Genomic DNA, 20174 nt, shown 5'->3' on the forward strand with positions numbered 1-20174 from the left:
GGAGCCCGGCTCGGGCCTGCCCCGCAGCTTCCCCGCCTCCGAGGAGCCCAGTGGGCGGTGCGCTCGCAGCCTCCTCCCGGCCGGCGAGACAGCGCGGGGCGCGCCGGGGGCGGCGGGGTCAGGCTCGGCGGGGCTCGACGGGCTGCCCCTGGCCGGGCGCCTGCAGGGGGCGCGGGGACGGCCCCGCCCCGCCGCCTCCCCTCTCCCTCCCGGCTCCCTGGATCTGCGCCGGGAGGAAATGATGTGTTGCTGCCTGGTTAATCACAGCTCCAGACACTCATTGGCCGAGCGCTCCGCAGCCACTTCCTTCTCCTCCTCCTCCCGCTCCTCCCGCTCCGGCTCCGGCTCGGTGCAGCCGCTGCCGCCGCCGCAGCCTCCCGCTCCGCACGGGGGAACTTCGCCGCTCTCGGCGATCGCCTCCCCCACCGGCTCCCGGGCCAGCCCCCACCGCCGGCCAGCCCCGCCCGCGGCCGTCCTCCCAGCCCGTGCCGCGGCGCCTCGGGAAGTTTATTCCGCCCGCCCCCCTCCCCTTCCTCCTCCTCCTCCGTCTCCTCTTCACCCCGCCTCCCCGCCCTCCCTCAGCTCTGTCCCCGCGGTGGCCGCCGCTGCCGCCGCTGCCGGGCTGCTCCTCGGCCAGCCTCGCCGGTCCGCGGGCTGGAAAGCCCCTGGCTCCTCGCACCGCGCCGCTGCAGACGCCGCTCGGGGCCGCCGCCGGCGCTCGGCCCCGCGGAGTTCCGGGCTCCCTCGCCGGCTGCACCGCCCCGCCCCGCGTCGCGCCGACCTGCAGCGCCCGGCTGGCTCGCACTCCGCCTCCCCCGGCTCAGCCCCGAGCCGCGGCGGGACCCGAGGTGAGGGCAGGTCGCCGGCCGCGCCTGGAGCCGGGTGGATCGGGGGAGGAGGGAGCCTGGCGGGAGAAGGGGCACGGATTGGGGGTGGGAGGGTGGGCGTCTGCGGTGCCTCCCCCTCGCTCTCATTCTTTTCTCCCCTAAGCTCGATCCACTCTCGGTGGGGGGAAGCAGCCTCGGAGCAAAACTGCCTGGCTCTGGGCCCGAACTGCTGATGGGGTGTGGGAGAGGGCAGAGGCATGGAGTGGGGGGTCTCTGGTTTGCAGTGGGTCTGTGTCTGTGTGTCTGGGTGTCTGGGTGTCTGTCTGTGTCTGTGGTGAACTCCTTCAGGGTGAGCGCCTGTGACTTGTAAGTTGATCTGTCTCTCCGCGCCACGGGGCTCACCTTCCTAGCTGATCCTGGTAGGGAGTCAAGGGATGGGCGAAACGCCCCCACCCTCAAAATATCCGTCTCTTCCAAGAAGAATTTTCTGTTGGGAGAGACAGCCAATAAACTCTGCTCAACTCCCTCCCTCCCTTCCTTCTTCCTAGCTGCAGTTTCAAAAAGCTTCAAAGCCAGGAATGTGGGATTCATCTTCCGATCCCCAGAAGGCAAATGTGGTTACAGATGTTGCACGGTACTTTGCCAAGTTTAAAACCCTTCCTTCAACACTGTAACCAAAACAGGGAGGCTAGAACCCTGGGCGCGCTGGGGAGAGATGTGGGCCTCTGGGGCCGCCGGATTCACTAACTTCCGTCTGCTGCTAGACTGGCTCAGCTCTGTCCAGTTTGTGCCAGATAAGTCTCCCACCCCCTTTCTTTTCCCTGGAGGTTTGAACGCCCCTAGCATGGGAGAGAAGCTGTAGAGGAAGCAACTTTGGGAAGAAGACATTCCACTTAGTAGAAGAAGAAAAGCCTTGGTTAAAAAGTTGTGCTTCATTTGGCTTTTGGAAAGAGGTAGCCAAGTCACACAATGGATTTTTTACTTTTACTGGGTTTTCTTTTCACCCCCCCCCCCCTTTTTTTTTGAGTTGTGTTAATTGGGAGTTAACATGAGAAGAAAGGACTGATCTCGTACATATTTTGTATATTTTTTGAAAAAAGGCTTCAATTTGAGACATGACCCAGTGGTTTTAAAGAATCCTGCAGACAGCCCAAAAAATAGACACCACCTCCCTTTCCCCCAAAAAAATTCTTCCTGGAAAGGTGGTGATAAGAAATTTCAGAGATGGGCTGATCCAAGTGGCGGGCCTTAAATGGAAACACTATAGTATGCCCTGGCACTTGTCTCTGGAGGTGGGTGGCTGGCGAGGGGCCCAGGGTTGGGCAGCCAGCAGACACTAGACTTGTGCTGACCTCAGACACTGGGTTTGCCATCCAGCTTTACAGTATGTTTAAGTGTGAAATATGGGCCTCACCTATTTCACTGATGGGGGGGGGGGGGGGGGAGTGGACACGGGTCAGGAAGATATCTTAGGCCTAGACAGGGTTTGGATCATCGGGTTTCTAATACCAAATCACTTACTATGTGTGATTCAGTTGTATTTGTTTTCCGTCCTGGAATTACAAAACAACAACAGAAGTCCTTTGAAGCTGAAATGTGTAGGCCTTAAATTGGTGGAATTGTGCATTGAATAATAGCATTTGTACTGTTACTCATGAAAATACTCCAAGGTGGTGAATGATGTTGCAATAAATTTTAGGGATGCCAAAAATCAAGGGCTGGGATGGGTATAGATTAGGTTCATGCTTTTCTTTCCCAGTAGTACACAGGTGAGTTTCACTTGAAATGGTGAGAGTGGTTTTAAATAAAATTTGATTTAGGTAGTAGTTGTACAACTTTTGTACCTTGGGAGAGAGTGATCATTTGGATCCAGTAAGTTTCATGTTATCTCTAAGAATAGTAAAGATGTGGAGTAAAGATGGAGGAGTATGCCACACTGAGGAATGTAATTACAGGCATAACTCGGAGGTATTGCAAGTTCTTTCCCAGACCATCACAAACCCAGTATCACAATAAGGTGGAGGAGGAGGGTCTTGACTTCGCTTTGTAAAAAAAAACCCAGCAGCTGTGAAACGCAATAAAACGAAGCACAATAAACGAGGTATGCCTGTAAATTTCAGACGTGAGGAACTTAATTCTACTAATAGTGATTTTCCCCCCAAAGTAATGATTTTCCAGAATTTTTGCACCTGTCCATGGAACAGATAACAGCGATTGAATCAGTATAGAGAGACTAGGTCTCTATCCCACCCTAGGTTGCACTGACCTAGTCCCCTGATGATCATGATAGGCTTCTAGGTAAGGCTAGATTGAGTAAGGCTAGATAGGCTTCTAGGTAAGCCTTTTGGGAGAGGGAGGAACTGGGCAGACATGGATTTGAAAAACGATCCTGCTATTCAAGGTCATGAGGTGAAGATGGAATCAATGCACTTATAGGGTATTTTAGGCAGAGGAGCTGGAACCTGGGAACTGTCCTCTGTGCTTGTTCTGTTGGATCCCTACATCTTGATTGATTTTTATGGGAAGGCATCAGCACACAAGTTGTTAGAATTTAGGAAGAAGTAAACTATTGACAGTGACAAAGCCCCTTGGTGACTTGCTTTGAGTGAACTTGATGACAGAGATGATGATTGGGGGAGGGGGACTGGGTATGTACCAGGCACAGAGCTTAACTCTCTGCATGTACTTTTTAATGACATTTTACAGTAACCATATGTTTTATTATTATTTTACTCCTTTCCAATAACAAATTGAGGCTTGGCAAAATTGAGTTGCCCAGTGTTGTAGAACTAGTGAATGGGGACTAGGGTTTTGAATTGGGAATTGGTGGGATTCTGGAACCCATGATCTTGCCACTTTCTCCAGTGTTTGCCAAATTTCATTCATTTATGCATTGTCTTCACGAGTTTACCATAGCTATGCTAAGTCTCACTTACTCTGTTGTAAGTTTTTTTTTTTTTTTTTTTTTTTTTTTTAGCAACAAGCACCTTTTCAAAGACATCATCTTTTAAGAGGAAACAATACATCATAGCCATATTTGGAAAGCCAACTCACTTATTAGGAACAGGAGATAATGATAAAGATGCATTTACTCCTATTGAACCCCCAAATTCAGGATAATTATCTGGTGTGTGTGTGTGTGTGTGTGTGTGTGTGTGTGTGTGTGTGTGTTGTTGTTGTTGTTGTTGTTGTTGGAACATGGGGATAATGTGGAGGAGGTAGGTAGATGACACAGTTTTGGTGATATTCTGGTTTGGGGTTCAGTAATAGGTTCTTGGGTGCTCATTTGATTTTAGACTTTATCACCTACATACATGATACATAATTTTTATAGAAGATAATTAAACATAACCATTAACATAATGATTACTTGGGGAATACTTCACTGCACTATTCTGACTTAGCGTGGTGCCTGTGTGAAGTAGGTACATAAGAACAAATGGCTGATTGACAAGACCTTAGGTGATAATTTAAAGCAAAGATGATTGTTGTTATACCCAAGTAAGACTGAGGCATATCCCCTCTATTTTCTCCTACTTCCACTCTCACTTCCAATACAGGTTTTCCCCGCTCTCTGAATTGGAGCGTTCCTATGAAAGCTTTCCCAAGCTGAAATGGCATAAAGCAAAAAAAGCAATTACCATTCATTTATCTGGAAAAATTTTTGAGCATCACCAGACCCCCCAAAATAACCTACTAAATCATACCAAATAACACAGAAAACCAAAAATAACATTATCATATACTAAAAGCAGGAATGCACAGAATAAATGGAGATAAAGCATAGATGCTCACAGACACAGTTCAGAGCCGCGGCAGTTCGATGCTGGGATACTGAGTGGGGTTCCTGGGAAAGGAGTGTGGGGGTACCACTCATCGCTGCTCGGGGTGCTGCTGCCTCTATCAGGGCTCCCTGAAAAGAAAATGCTAGTTTCCTTTTGGGCTTTTTTTCGTAAAAGCAAAAACCCTCTCCTGATTTCTTCCTGTTAGTAAAAACAGGTACTAATGTAGGTCTTTTGTAAAAGCAAAGTGGCGTAACGTGAACTTTGAAAAGCCGGGGATTCCTGGATTGAGACTCAAATAATAGCATGGGCTGCAGCAGGCCTTCTGACTGTGGTTATGGGAGAGCTGGCACTTCTCAGCATCACCTTGTCTTACACATCCCGTGCTCCGGATGGGACAAAGAATGCTGTCATGACGTGTTCAAATGCTTTGGCTTTTACCCAGTGGTAAGTGCGACTATGCAGACCTGGGAGTCGGTATTTAAGTTAAAGCAGCGCTTGGGTAAACTGTTAACAGCATTCAACTGGCGAGGCTGGGAAATAAAGCCATTGGCGATTTTAATTGGGAGTTCACCTAGTCTCTTGTTTTATTTTCCCAAAGCAAGTATTGGGCACGGTGGCTTTATTCCTGGAAATGAGGATTTGAACTGGGTTTCCTGGTACAGAATGCCTTCTTTGATCTCTTGGAGGGAAAACGTTGTGTTTCTTTCTGCGGCCAGCTCCAGCGCTCAGAAGCACCGAGAGGAAGGCTTACCTCTTCTTTCTCGCAGTTGGCCGTGGACGGCTCTCGCTTGCCATGCTCGTGTAAGGATCAGAAGTTCCAAACCAGGATCTGGCCGTTGGAAAGGGCATGCCAATTAAAGACGCCTTTTGAAAAGCTTCATCAAGTTGTTGTGCTTGGCACACCGTGGCCTTTGGTTCAGATGGGATGTAGTTTTGCTTGAACTTACGCTCCCAAAATTAATAAGAGACCCAGCGGCTTCCTTTTTCGGAGTTAAAACAAATACTTCCCTGCCCCCAGTGTTCAAACCCACTGCACCGCTGAATAGTATTCCTGTGTTCTTATATGCGTTTCTGGAAATCCGAGCTTGTTTATACGTCGGAAGCCTCTTCTGGGATCCATGAGAACTTTGTTTTCCAGAGCCACCACCACTCAGATGTTTGATTTTGGGGTTTTAGTCTCTGACCAACATTCCACTTTGCCCATTATGGTTGCTTCATTGTTTGCTCTGGGTATTTGGCTTTTATTTCTGTGACTGGGAAAGGGACTTTACATTTTAGTCTTTCCAAATTGTGAGAAGGTTGCTCTTTTGGAGGATGGGGCAAGGTCAGCGGTCCCATTTAGCACAGGCCCTGACGTGTCTCCAGTAGTTTAGTTCTCTCATCACAAGGCCCAGCTTGGCATTGCTGTTCCCCTGCATTGCCCTTCCCCCCACTTTTGGGGAGAGCCCAGTTCTTCAGGGCTCGGAATAATCTCATTGCAAGCAAGAATGCTGCCCGGATTTTGCCTTTTGACATTTTTTTCCTAGCGTTTTGTCATCTTCACGGCTTATTCTGGGCCATGATTGATCTCTTTGAGGGCAAGGACTTCAAGTTATTTATTCCTCCATTTATTTGTTCCACACAATTCATTCCCCTTCACCAATTTAAAACCTTTTAAATTCTCTCACTGGGCTCCTTGAGGGCAAGGACTGTGTCTTATTCATCTTTTGTCTATCTCTTGCACCTAACACACCGTCTGGCTTGGACCACACAGTCAATAAATCGTTTTTTTAATTGTGGGGAGAGTGAATGGAAGGTTGCACGTTAGGGGAGCAAAGGAACCCAGTCCTCTAGGGAGTGGGTCTCAGAGAAGATGATACCAGACACAGTGGTCCTTAGGAAGGAGTTTAGGAAGCAGGGACAAAGGACATTCTAGGTAGAAGGAAAGTTTTTCTATACAGCCCTTTTAAGACAAAATATTGTAACTTGTACTTGGTGAATTCAACAAAGATCTATATGTATGTGTTTCCTTTTCTGATTGTATTTGGATTTAAGGATGATACCTCCTGTATTAGGAAGAATACCTCAACTAATGTTTTATATCCCGACGCGCCAGCAACCGATGTGTGTGGCTGGGACTGACACACGTGGTGCATTGACTCCCTTTCACGGACTTTCTCCTGTTGTGCATGTTCTCAAACAGTGGACAGTGAAAACAGTGAAGTAGACAGAGCTCATGTGAGGGGTGCAGTGTGGGCAACCTCTCTGGAAATGGTTGAGATCCAAAGTAAACTCCTCTTTTGATAGGTTTTAAGGGCTCATTTGAGTGGGCATGCAACCAAGATCTTGAATACTGGATGGCTGGGAGACTTGCTCATCTGTGAAAGCAGGATGGGCCTTTGCTAGCCACCATGCTGCGTGCATGCCAGTGAAAATAAGATTGCTCTAGTTCAGGTTTGCCGCTCTGTTGACTAATGAGTTTGCCGACCACTGCTCTAGTTTTTGCTCTTTTTCTAGCCAATTATGGAAAATTTATTGATCCAAGTTCTAAAAAGTAACCTTGACTTTGATGAGAAATGCACTGAAGGTATAAAGGAAGGTAGGAGTGATATTGGACAAAACTAGATGTTAGATATGGGATGATACTTGGCGATTAGAGAGAGGGTACTGAGAAAAATGTGCATAAAAAGAACTTGAGAAAAAGCGTTTTTTGGTGTACAGGGGCCGGATTGAGTATATGTATGTGTGTGTGTGTGTGTGTGTGTGTGTGTGTGTGTATATATATATATATATATACACATATATATGAATATTATGATATTTTTATTGATTTCAGAAAAGAAGGGAGAGGGAGAAAGAGAGATAGAAACATCAATGATGAGAGAAAATCATTATCATTGATCAGCTGCCTCCTGCACATCCCGCACTGGGGATCAAGCCTGCAAACTGGGCATGTGCCCTGACCGGGAATCAAACCCAGACCTCCTGGTCCATGGAGGTCAACCACTGAGCTACACCAGCTGGGCTTGAGGAGATATTTTAAAACAAGTTCTGCATTCACCACTATTGGAGCTATGAATGAATGCTGTTGTACAATGGGTGAAAATACAATGTACTTGTCACTCTCCTTAAGTGGTATGTGAATGCCTCTTAGGAGATGCCACCCGAAAGCTGGAGCTTTTGCACTTGTAACTTGAAGTTAGGGACTTGCACAAAATAGAAATATATGTGGGAAGGAAAAGTGGGTGGTTTTCTAGAGTGACCCTTACCTTCCTTTTTGGGAATAAGGCAAATGGTAAGGGACTAGTGTGCCAAACGGATTTTTTTTTTAATGCACTTTTGAACTTGAAGAACTGAACTGTTGTGCACAACAGGTGGCAAGAACAAATATTCTCTGACTTTATGAGTATGGCCTACTAAAAAAATGGAAAATCTCAGTCTCAGGGATTATATAAACATGAATGTTCAATTTCAGTGTTTTGAAAACATTTTTGACTCTCAGCAATTCATTTTTCATCACGACTGAGTACACACATACATACATATTAAAAAATAAAGCAGAATTGCAAGTTTAATAATATTGCAGTACTTCCCAATTTCTATTCAATTTTTTATTAAAAAATTTTTGGTCTCTGTCTACTGAATTGATTTGACAACTAGCTAATGGGTTCTAACCAGCAGTTTGAAACCATCCCCCCCCAAACAAAACAAAACAAAACAAAACTATTCTAGGTATTGTGGAAATCAGCCTTGATTTTTTTTATTGAACAGTTGCTAATCTGGGTGAGAATTTTGTTTTTCTTTTTGTGTGAGTCTCAGTCATTCTACAGAAGGTCCACCCCCCCCCCCCGTGCTCCCCCACCACCCTCTCACCCCATTGTTCTCTTCTCTGTGTAGGGGTCTCTGCTTGTTTCTCTAAATCAGATTAAAGTGACTAATACGTGCTTTGGACCCGCTCCAAGAGTTCATTCTCATCTTGATCCCCGTCAGCATCAAAGGTGGGGCTAATTAATTTAAGCTGGTGTTTATTGAGATTATATTTTAATGGGAATGGTGGCTTTCGGTAATGAGGGCCAGCAGGAGTGCCTGTACAGGGCAGGTACACCAGAAGGATAGGAGCGCGGTGGCGAAGATGACCCCACACACCTGTCGTTCGGAAAGGCAAACAGCTCTTTGCATTGCAAGATGTAACTAAGCGCTTCATCGGTGGCAGCAGTCATCATTGTCATGGTCCTTATTGAGGTTTCCCTGCCTTGCCTCTGCTCCTTCATCTTCTTTCCCTCTTTGTCCTTCCTGTCTTCAGCATTTATCAAGTTGAGTAAAACGGAGTCGAACTTCAGATACACTTGAGTAAGAGATTGAAGAATCACACTTCTATGTGTGGCAGGATGCTGAGTACCTTGGTCACAAGATACAGAGATAAAGATCAACCAACACCTTTGAGGAAGTGGCTGTCTGGCTGGCCTCGGAAAGATACCATTTTGATGTTATCGTTTTTGAGAGTTATCTCAATGTGTGTAGGTTGCGGAGTAGGCAACGTTCCAAAACAAGGGAATGGGGCAAGTAAGTATGAGTAGTTGGCTTTTGTATAGGAGCCAAGTTGTACAAAACATAGTTGCACATATTTTTAATCAGTAGCATCAGACACAGTGCCTTGAGGTGCAGCTTCTTGGAAAGGCATCAAGACTTGAGACAACTGGAAGGAACAGCAGATTGATGTCTCCGATTTGCACTAATTCCAGGGGCAAAGTAGACTGAGTCGGGTGGCCAGTGCTTTTTAAGTCATTAGGTTGCACACCCTTCCCACCTTCTTCACCCCCCTCTCCCCCCTCCGCCATCCCCAAGCATATATGGTAACTCCTGGAAGTTCTTTGTGATGTGACAAGACTGAATAGAGCAGTGGTCGGCAAACTGCGGCTGTGGCTCGTGAGCTGCGGTTTGCTGCTCTGTTGACTAATGAGTTTGCCGACCACTGACCTAGACTCTCAATTCCAGTAATTACAGGCTGTTGTTTCTTGTGATTAAGCCCCTATCGAATATCTTAAAGGGAGCACTGTAAGAGAAAGCTTAGAAATGGAGATTTAGAGCCAAATTATGGTTAATTTTGAATGCTAGGCCTAGCAACAATAAGATAATACATAATACATCTGAAGGAGGCTCTGGTCAGGCCCCTTGCGTTCTCCTTTTAATGCTCTCACCCACTCCTTGAGGTACCTACTCTTTTTATGCCTGTTTTACAGAAGGAGAAACTGAGACTCAGAAGGGTGATGGAAAATGTTGAGGGTCACGTGTCTGAAGTTATAACCCAGGCGGAACAGTTCCAAGTCATCATGCTTTATAGCTGGTGGTGCCGGGGCTGACTATACCTCATAGCTGGGTCCTGTTTGATATTTTTGAAACGGTTCCCAACATTTAAATATGGGGAAGTTTCCCACTAAAAATCCAAATTTCCACCTGCTCCTGCAAAATTGAAAACTCTGGCAGCACCAGGCCCGTATTCCTGCAGAAACCTGCCGAAGCTCCTTGTAATTATGTCTGTCTGAGGAGACATGTATGCTGTGTTCACCACAGCCCCAGCTCATTCCTGTTTCCTCCCAGACACTAAGGCCCCAGCATCAGGAGGAATCCTCCCTTCCTCCCTCCCTCCCTCCCGCTCTCCCTCTCTCCCTTTTTAGCCTGCTTTACTCCTGCGTGCTAACTGCATTGTCCCTACTAGTATAGGCATGAGTTTGAGACCCCTGTTCTATGGCCTTCTGTTGGTCACAGATGAATTAGTCTAGTGGTGAGTGTGGATGCCCAGGAGCTAAAGGTACAGGAGAGTGGGTAGAATTAGGGTTTTGGCCTTGCGCTGCAGAAGCCATAGGGTGAATAAATCATTTTTATTTTATTTTTGAAAGAGAGGGAAAGATGGGTGGGGAGCAAATGTATCTGACTTTGGAACCTGGATGATTGGGAGAATGGTATTGATCTTAAGAAACAAAGAAACAAAACACCAAAAACAGAAGGTTGTTAGGAGGAGTTGGTTTGGGGATAGGGCATGGTGTTGAGTTTGAGCTTCTGGTGGAACAAGTACAAAGAAAAGGGCTTGCTGAGTCTAGTGAGGCGTGGAAAATGTGGCACTGGAGCCCTGGTGGATAAGGATGGGAGCTGTGGCTTTGTATTAGCAGTTAGTTTTGTGAGAGAGGATGCAAAAAAAAAAAAAAAAAAAAAAAGGCCACGCTGGGGCATCGGATCTAGGGGAGAGGTCCCTTTTGGAAAGAGGAAGAAGTGGGCTAAAGTTTGAATGATAAAATGAACCAGCTACAAACAGTTCAAAGTCTCGTATTGACTCTTTTGGGTCAAGTGCCCTATCTTGCAAATAATCCAATGTTTATCCGAATAAAGGAGTGCAGTAACAGTCTGCGACATTTGAACATGGGAACTGATAAACATCTGCTACAGAATCAAAGACAGGTCTGCTGTTCGATGGGTGACACCTGTAACTTACGTTTCTGCCTATTTCGCAGAGCCTTGCCTATTTAGGTGAAAGGGATTCTAACAATGATGTTTTTTGTGTCACAGGTGCTAGACAAAGTGGTTGCTGTAGCCGGGAGATGGGGAATGACTGCCTGGCATTTATTCTTGCCTTTAGCCAGTTTAGAATGGAATGTCCTTTTAAACTTCAGATGACTTTTTTTCTTTATCTTGGCGTGTTTATTTGGGATTCTCTCCAACTCATTGTTACTTAATCAGTGAGGTCCACCCCAAGTTGCTCCCCTTCTCCCACTTGGTTCTGTTTTGATCCTTAAAGGGCTTATTGTTTTAGGCCATTCTCAGCACAGGTGGAGTGACTCCTTCTCAGATGTGGGTATTGAGCATGTACATCTTCCAGGAGGGCATTTCATTTGTTCTCAGGGACTTTTTTTTTGTCTAGAATGTTAGTCTTTTGGGCCACACAACTTTTTTTTTTTTTCTTCTGTTAATGCTCACCCAAGGATATTTTCCCCATTGATTTTTAGAGAGAGTGGTGTGGGGGAGGGAGAGAGAGAGAGAGAGAAAGAGGGGGGGGGAGAGAGACATTGATTGGTTGCCTCCCACATGCACCCCAGCTGAGGCCGGAGATGGAACCTACAACCCAGGTACGTGCCCTAGACTGGGAATTGAACCCACAACCCGTCTGTGCGTGGGCCAATGCTCTAACCACTTAGGCATACTGGCCAGGGCCATACAACTTTTCTTTTTTAAAATAAAAATTCAAATTGGTGGTTTTATTTCTAATTCATAGATAGCTTCATTTCATTACATGTGCATGTTAACATGGGTTTCTATGATTTTTTCCCCTTCAAATCATATATTTTTATTCATTGTGATATTTTATGTTGTAGGAAAGATATTTATGTTATGTTACATGTGCTCAATAAGATATTTGAAAGATAGGAAAAGTATATAGTGAAAGGTAGCTTTTGTCCTCCAGTCTTTTACTTTGCCTTCCTGGAGAAAAACCATCGCTAAAATTAATATAGTTTTCCTGTGATGCTCTCTACATTTGCAAACATATACGAATGCATTTTTCCTATACATATTGTACACATTTCAGTTCCGTACTGAACTGTTTTCACTGAACAATGTATCTGGGAAAGTTTTTCCTATCAGTATAAACAGTTTCTTTATTCTTTTTAAAGGGACTCCACTGTGTGGATGTATCACAATTTATTTAACTAGTCTTTTACTTGCTATTTTAGGTAATATTATGTTACAGTGTTGCAGTGACTGTTCTTACACGCACTACTCCACCTTCTTACTGACTTATATATTGATGTATAGGTAGACCTATCTGTCTTTCTCTTGTCTATCTCGGGGTAAATATCAAGAATTGAAATTGCTGAAGCAAAGGCCATTTACATCTTTCATTACAGTACAGGTTGTGCCATGACGAGGGGTTGGGAGTTGTATTAGAGAGGCAGTGTGGCGTGATGGAAATGAGAAAGCAACCCTTACGACTCAACCACTAGTTTGATCTCTGGTGTAAGTCAGTTTTGTGGCCCAAGAAAGTCACTTTCTTAAACCCTTTCTTTGTTATCTTTTTCTTATCTGTCAAGAAGGGCATAGGCTCAAGCTATTTCTGAAGTTTGAGAATTTGTTGATTCACTTTCAATCTGCCTTCTTTTTGGTCCTTCCAGTAAATGGAGCTTGATGATTTTTTTTTCTCCCTCGTGAAAGTTTTGAGTCTGTGAAGAGCCCTGGGCTTCAGAAGCCTTGCTAACCACAGCTTTACTTTGATTGTTTTAAAGCACTCTGTCTGGTTTGTGCTTTGAGTTAAAAGCAGACCTTATATGGCTGATTATCTTTTTTTCTTTTCTTTTTTTTAATACAGTGAGTGGTAAGTGGGCCAAGAAACTCATATTGTCAGCATTTTATTATTGATCAAGAATAGAGGCAATGGATTTTTAGACTTAGAGAAAAATTTTATATTTATAACAGCCCCCCCCCCCCCAAAAGCAATAGGCAAATGATAGACAGTCTTTAAGAAACAGCAACATTTTATTTATGACTTTGGAGCAGACCAGAGCAGTCAGCTTTTGATCTTTCAAAGTATTTTGTAATATGAAGAGGGCAAATAGGGATTATTGGAAGATCTGAGGTATTTACCTGGTATAGTTTAATAAGATGGTTGGCGTTTCTGGTGGTTACCAAATTAGATGGACTTAAATATTCAAACCCAAGTAAATGAAATTTAGTGTAAAATTCATGTTTATTCCCTGTACTGCATTTTTTTCTTTAGAATTGGTCCCTCAAAATTAAGCAGCATCCTGGATTTTTTTCATTTGAAAGACTTGGAAATTTGGGGCTGCTAATGTAAATGTAATTTTCCTGAAAATATTTTGAGTTCTTGGTTACTCATTTAGAAAAAATCACTTACTAAAGTTCTTTAAGTATACAAATTTATTCATCTAGCTGTAGAGTAGCAAAGAAAAATGGAAACAATTTTTCTATAATAGCCTGTATATATGTAACATGTTATATATTTATAACATATAACATTATGTGATCACAAAAAATATTATTTTACATGAATTTTCAGGGAAAGATCTTACCTTAAAATTACCTTCCCAAAGAGGATTTTGTTGGCATGTTTATCTAGTTTGATTCTTTTTTTTATATATTTACCTTGCATATACTCCCATATATGCTGGCAAGACCAGGGACTCTGTTTTTTTTTTTTTTTGGTGTGTGTGTGTCTGTCCTGTGCCTTGTATATACTACCTTAGGCATGCAGACATTTTTGGAATGAATGAATGACGATGGGAAGTATACAAGACAACGTTCCGTAGAAAAAGCAGGACACTAAAACAGTACAACTTCATATACATAAATTATGTATAGTTTCATAGTACAATTCCATAAACATAAACAGACATGAAACATAGTACAAGTCCAGATTTGTAGTTATATGCATATGGATATAGAGGGGGGAAGAAAAAGACCGATAGGGAAGAATACCAATATATTAACAGCTATCACCTCTGGGCTTGTGAGTCGTACATAATTTTGAAGAGAAATGTTTAAATACAAAGGAGTGAAGTAAATATTGGAAGATTATGTCACCTCGGTAATGTATTTTGCCCTTTCAGTATTAAAGGTGGTCACCTTACCTAAAATGATGTATTATAATATCATGGCCTTTTCTCCTCCTGCGTAAAATGTACTGTATCTCTGTAGTGTGACAGGTTTTATATCTGCTTTAGAATTAAATTATGATCTGCGAGTTGCACTTTTAAGAAACTGGTTTTAATTTCACATCAGTTGGAGTTAAAGGGTAGTGAAAGTATATTAGATCTAGTACAAGTGTCTAATTATAATTATTGACACATTTTCAAATGCTCTTTTGAGTGTGATGCATTGCCTGTGATTTTGACAGCAGTGACTACATTAAACCTGCTGGAGTACTCTTTTCACAAAGGTTTGTTTAAACTTAAAATTGTCAGAAGGATTCTCTACAAAGTAGACGAACACAGGTTTAGGGGTCAAATGGTGTTTGATTTCCCACTGTGCCTGGTGATTTTAGGCTGTTAAATGTTAATCAGAAGATTATCTGGGTTTCGTTTTCATTGCAAGAAACCGGGGAGTTTTATTTTTGTGTGTGTAAATACCAGATGATGCTATTCCCTTGTGAGCTGAACTCTGCGATGTGAACATAGATTCTACTTATGACTCTGGTTGAAGTTCCCAACCACAGAACGCCAACCAGCGGATTTGATTCTGCATAACAGCCTTAGTTTTGAAACGTCTTCCCTGTGCCGAGTCCATGCATTACCTCCTTTGCGTGGCCCCGGTCTCCTTCGATGCAGATTTGCTGAGTAGTTACAGTGTGCCAGGCACTGGGCACAGGAAGGCTGTCAGACAGCTGCCTAGGGAGAGGCAGAGAAATAAGCAATCAAGCTGCAACAGAGCAGAGCAGCAAAACAGAGCTCTAGACATAAAACTGAGCCGCCACCTTCTCCGGGGAATGATGCTCTTGACCACCTGGAAGGGTGAGTAGGAAGCTATCCGCTGGCAAAAGCACCTTTGAGGCACAGTGGCTTACAGGAATGACAGCGTCCTTTATTTTATTTATTTTTTAAAGGAAAATCACAATGTACCATTACTAGTAATCCTCATCCAAGGATATTTTGGAGTTAAAAGGTAGTGAAAGTATATGATATCTAGCACAAGTGTCTAATTATAATCACTGACACATTTTCAAATACACAAAATGTATATACCTTGATTTTTAGACAAAGTGGAAGGGAGGAGGAGAGACACACAGAGAGAAACATCAATGTGAGAGAGATACATGCATTGGTTGCCTCCCGCATGGGGATTGAGCCTGCAACCGAGGTATGTGCCCTTGACCCAGAATTGAACCCAGGACCCTTCGGTCCCCAGGCTGACAGTCTATCCACTGAGCCATACCAGCTAGGGCAAGGCAGCGTCCTTTAGAATTGAACATGACCAGAGCCCTGATACTCAAAAGTGTGGTCCTGGATCCCCAGTGACGGCATCGTTTGGGAGCAAGCATCACTAGAAATGGCAGGTCTCAGGTCTACCCCAATCCTGAGTGAGAGCCAGTATTGCCACACTCTCCCCAGGTGATTTAAATGCTTCTACAAGTTTGAGAAACATTGGGCTGAAGCACAAGAAGGGAGAAAAGATGGGAGAGCTGGGAAAGTGGACAGGCCGCCTGCTAAGGAGTCTGGACTATTTTAAAGCATGGGATTTGATAATGAAGAAGTAACATGATCAGATTTATACTTTCCTGAAATTGTCTCAAAGTATGGGAAGGCAACACTTACAAGAAATTTCCCAAAACCTAACTGATTAAGTGCTTCACAAAAAATCCGGCCTCAAATACTTTGAGGAATGCAAGACAGTCTATCCTTCTCTCAGACAGTGTACAAGACCACAGGGTATTGGACGTTCTGAGAAGCTGGCATTGAGGAAAACCATTACCTTACTCCTCTATCCTGGGATATCCCTGGGGTCTCTCAAGTTTATTCCGTAGTGGAACCATTTGTAGCCACACAGCTGTTAATGCCCTGGGGAGGAGCGTGGATAGCATTTTGCTGAACACATTTTGGGAAATGCTAGCACTCATTTCTGAACTTGCGACCCTGCCTTCTCTGAGGAGGGTGACCAGCTGCCCAGTTTGCCTGGGACGGAGGGGTATCCCAGGATGACAGACTTTCAGTGCTAATGTCCTGGGCAGACCAGGGTGACTCGGGCACCCTTTCTGTTCACCATACAGAGAACTGTTATTTACTTTCGTTAGAAGGGGTCAGCCTTTTCCCTTAAATGCCCGTTTCAGGTTTATCCTAATGTCTGCACATTGGAGGCAGGTGGGCAGTTTACAGAGCTGAGGCCCCTCCCCACCCCACGAGGTTGTGATTTAGTTGGTCTGGATGTCCCCCAGGTGGTGGCATGTTTAAAGGTCCCCAGGTTATTCTAACGCGCAGGAAGTTTGGTTCAATGCAGCCTGGATGTGCCCCTTGCGGATTTATTTTAATATACATCAGAAGAACGCATTAATCATTGAAAGGAAAAGGAAGCGTTTTAGAACCACATAACATCACTTTGGGGGATCATCCGTAGTCCATGCTCCACACTTGGAGAAACACTCATGGAGAGGCCGGGGGAGCAACATTTTGGCCAAGAAATGGTGAGAAATGTGGCTGGAGAGGCTGGTGGAGGGTTCAGAGTTGTGGTGACTGATCTGAGCTGGGGTGGCAGGAGGAGATTTGCAGGGATGGATGGTGATCACATGACAGAAGGAGGAGGAGTGGGGAATGCAGGGAAGTGAGGGGCTCAATTTGACAAGTCTTGTTTGAGAGGCTGTGGATATCCAGGTAGAGCTGTGTAATGGGTAATCAGAAGAAGAGTTACAGCTCAGAAGAGAGGGCTGGAGGCTGATGAGAGTGAAGTTCAAGGTGGGGATTAGATTGCCTGGGAGAAGGGGAGAAGGGGATCTGCCCCTGGGTCCACAGGATGAGTGCAGGGAGAAGCACCCTAGGAGAAGAGTGGGAACAGCCCTAGGAGGGATGCTAAAGAGAGTGTGTCTTCCTTCACTCACCCAGAGAAAGGGAAAGCTGTCCCATGGTCTTCCGTGAACCAAATAGATCAGCTCTAGAGGCCAGTTTGTTTGGGTAGCTTAGGGTGTCATTAGTCATGTTTGCATAAGTTTAGCAGGAGGGAGGAAACAAGGTTATAGTGGGGTGAGGAAGGAGGTGGCTAGAGCAAGAGACTCTTTCTTAGAAAGTTTTAACTGAAGAAAAAGCCTGGGATAGTGTGGGACCTTAGGGAATAAGGTTTGGAGCGTAGTCACCTTTTGGTTACTCGTGGAAATCATTTCAACAAGGAATAAACATTACCATCCATATTCATATATTCACAGAAAAATTGCCAGAGTCCTATGGGGCTCCATAAAATTGCTCTACTTTCAAATCATAGCCATTCACCTTTTGTCCCCTTCTTCCCTTATTATTCCCTGGACACAACAGTGTCACGTTCTGAATTTATATGTTTATAAATGTCATTTAAGTTTTTATTTTTTTTTTATGGTGATAAGTCAGCATGTGATTAAGGATTCAACCTTTGTTCTTATGCAGCTCACCTTTGTGGTGGGCTTTGCAGTTTTCCAGAGCAACTCCAGATCCTTATGTGAGCTCTTAATAACCTTTTACAGAAGACAGGGCTGAAAATAGTATTAGTCCATTTTACAGAAAAAAATGAAAAAAAAAAAGAGGAAAAACCTTAACGTTTAAATATATGCAAAAGGCCTTGCCTATGGTGAATGACTTAGCGATGGATCCAGCATGGAATCCTGGTCTCCTGGCACGATAGTTCTTCCCTTATATTTGGGGAGGGGTGTGGGTGGAGAGCATGTCCTTCCGTATCCCTCCCACCCCCCAATTAGTTTAGTTTGCCCATTACTTGCGGGCTGAGACCAAGTGATCTTGGTGGAGTTATTTATTGACTCCTTCACTCACTGCTATGTGGAGGCCTTGGGAGGTGGTGGTGGTGGGCAGGAGGGCCCATAGGCCCAGGCTTCCCACTCACAAGGGGCTTCCCATGGGCCTTGCCATTGCTTGTGAATGTTAAGGCCTAGAAGTACACCAACAGGGCTGAAAGAAGGCGGGTCATCCAACTGTGAACTTGGGTCTCATTATTGGACCATGTAATTATCTTGAGACTAGCCTAATCATATTGCCTGTTACTGCCTACAAATATTTGAAACACACACAGTTTTTGTCACTCTGTTTTTGGCATTTCTTTATATTTTAATACCAGACGGCATCTACCAGGAAAGAGTCTCAGACCCCTCTGGACTTCAGGCGCTGAGTCCGCGCCTCTCACGGAGCTCACAGTCCAGTGAAGCTGATCTTGTTTCATAGCCCCTACACGGCACACAATGGGCACGCAGTAAATACTGCTTATTTTGAATCAAGGGAGATGTCATTTGGGATTACACATTCTCCATTTTATCATAGTGGACCACGGTCGATGAAAACACAACAACATCTTCCCCGTGAATCATTGAAGATTTGGTGTTAGGATCTGGGGAGGGGAAATGATGAAAGAGAATAAAGAAGTGGAATCAGCAAGTTTTAGGACAGGAGACCGAGAGGTTTTGAGTGAGCATGAAAAGTTGAAAGCAGGAAGGAGTCCCTCGGGGGAAACTGGAAAGATAGGGAGACACTTTTAACAGAGAGCACAGAGAGGGGAGATGAGGACGGCACAGAAGTCATTCAAATCTGGTGATGTATTAGAGGGGAAAACAGAAGGCTTCTTCAACCTTAATTATAGCCACAGGACAAAAGCGCATTACAGCACTCTTTTCTTCCTCTTCTGAGGGCTGGTGGTATGTCATCGCTTTTGTAGAGGCATATCTAAGAATCTGTGCTTCAGCCTACATTAAAATTTATTGTTTTTTAGGGTGCGGTGAGTTGAGGAAGAGGAATGAAAATTTGACTCCCTTTCTTGTATTTACATTAAAATGTCAAGCCGCTTTCTCATTATGAAGCCAGGAACTTTTTAGTCATTGAGATTTAGGCAGATGAGTTAATGTTTGGTCATCACAAAATGTACCATTAGGAGCTTGTTTCTCTTGAGAGGAGAGAAAGGCAAAATGTGAGTCAGACAGAGCATAAAGTCATTTCCCTGCACTTAATTCAGCCACCCTCCTGCCGAAGGCCCATCCACTCACAAGGGTAAGTGGGAGGGTAATGACCGCTGGCTTTCATAGCGGGGACTTTACAGCGTATAAAGCCTTTCCCCAAGACCACCCAGAGTTTTGCTCTGACTCTAGTAGATAAAGTTGGCGCTTCTGATGAGCGGGCACAGGTTGAAGCTGTTTTTCTAGGGAAGGGGCTCTAATCAGTTTACAGCCATCTGCGAGCTGAATGGGTCAGAGTTTTCTTTTGTGAGGGGGGTCCAAAAGTATGAAACCTGTTACAGGGCAGTAGCCTCCATAACATTGGGAAGGTGTAGAGCTTGTGTGGATACACCCTTTGCTGTGCACTTTGTATTGGCCAGTTCTGTGGCAAAGTGCCACCCTTCTCTCCCTTTCTCTTTGCTCTTGGTCTTTCAGCTAGTTCTGCATTGTGTTCCATTTTCCTGGCGATGGAGGTAAGGGTCAAAATGTGGTGCAGATTTATAACTAACTAGAAATGTCTAAGGGACATGGATGTGAAATGTGAGGAATAAAAAATGCTTCTATCTTTTTCTTTCTTCAAACTCTTCTGTGGTCTATTTGATTCATGTTTTTACCTATTTTTTAAATTTTAAAATTTTTATTACCAATGACACTTTGGGCCCTGTGCTGATATGTGATGATGAAACAGGGACCAAAGGTGCTATTGCTAGCTAGCATCAAGGAGAATTCACAGTTTGGTGAGGGAGACACGTTACTCAGCAGTTACAGTATAGCTCACCACATGCTATCACCAAGGCCTGTGGAAGGTGCAGCCATGAGTTCAGAGGAGGAAGAGGAGGAACACCTAACCTGGTGTGGTGGGGAGGATGTAGGGAAGGTTCTGACCTAAGGAGGAACTAAGTGCACACTTTAAGA

At 44.5% G+C, this 20174-nt stretch overlaps 1 protein-coding gene across 2 annotated transcripts in view; it reads left to right on the top strand.

Moving 5' to 3' along the window:
* Positions 1–314: 314 nt before the first annotated feature.
* Positions 315–20174, top strand: part of ACVR1 (activin A receptor type 1) — a 129425-nt gene continuing 109565 nt past the window's right edge. For both annotated transcript variants that reach the window (XM_079782914.1, XM_079782915.1), the window contains exon 1: positions 315–848. The gene's annotated coding sequence lies outside the window, so the exon portion shown is untranslated. The remainder of the gene's footprint in view (positions 849–20174) is intronic.

Source organism: Cnephaeus nilssonii (genome assembly GCF_951640355.1).
Source record: "Cnephaeus nilssonii genome assembly, chromosome: 10".
In the NCBI taxonomy this organism is placed as follows: domain Eukaryota; kingdom Metazoa; phylum Chordata; class Mammalia; order Chiroptera; family Vespertilionidae; genus Cnephaeus; species Cnephaeus nilssonii.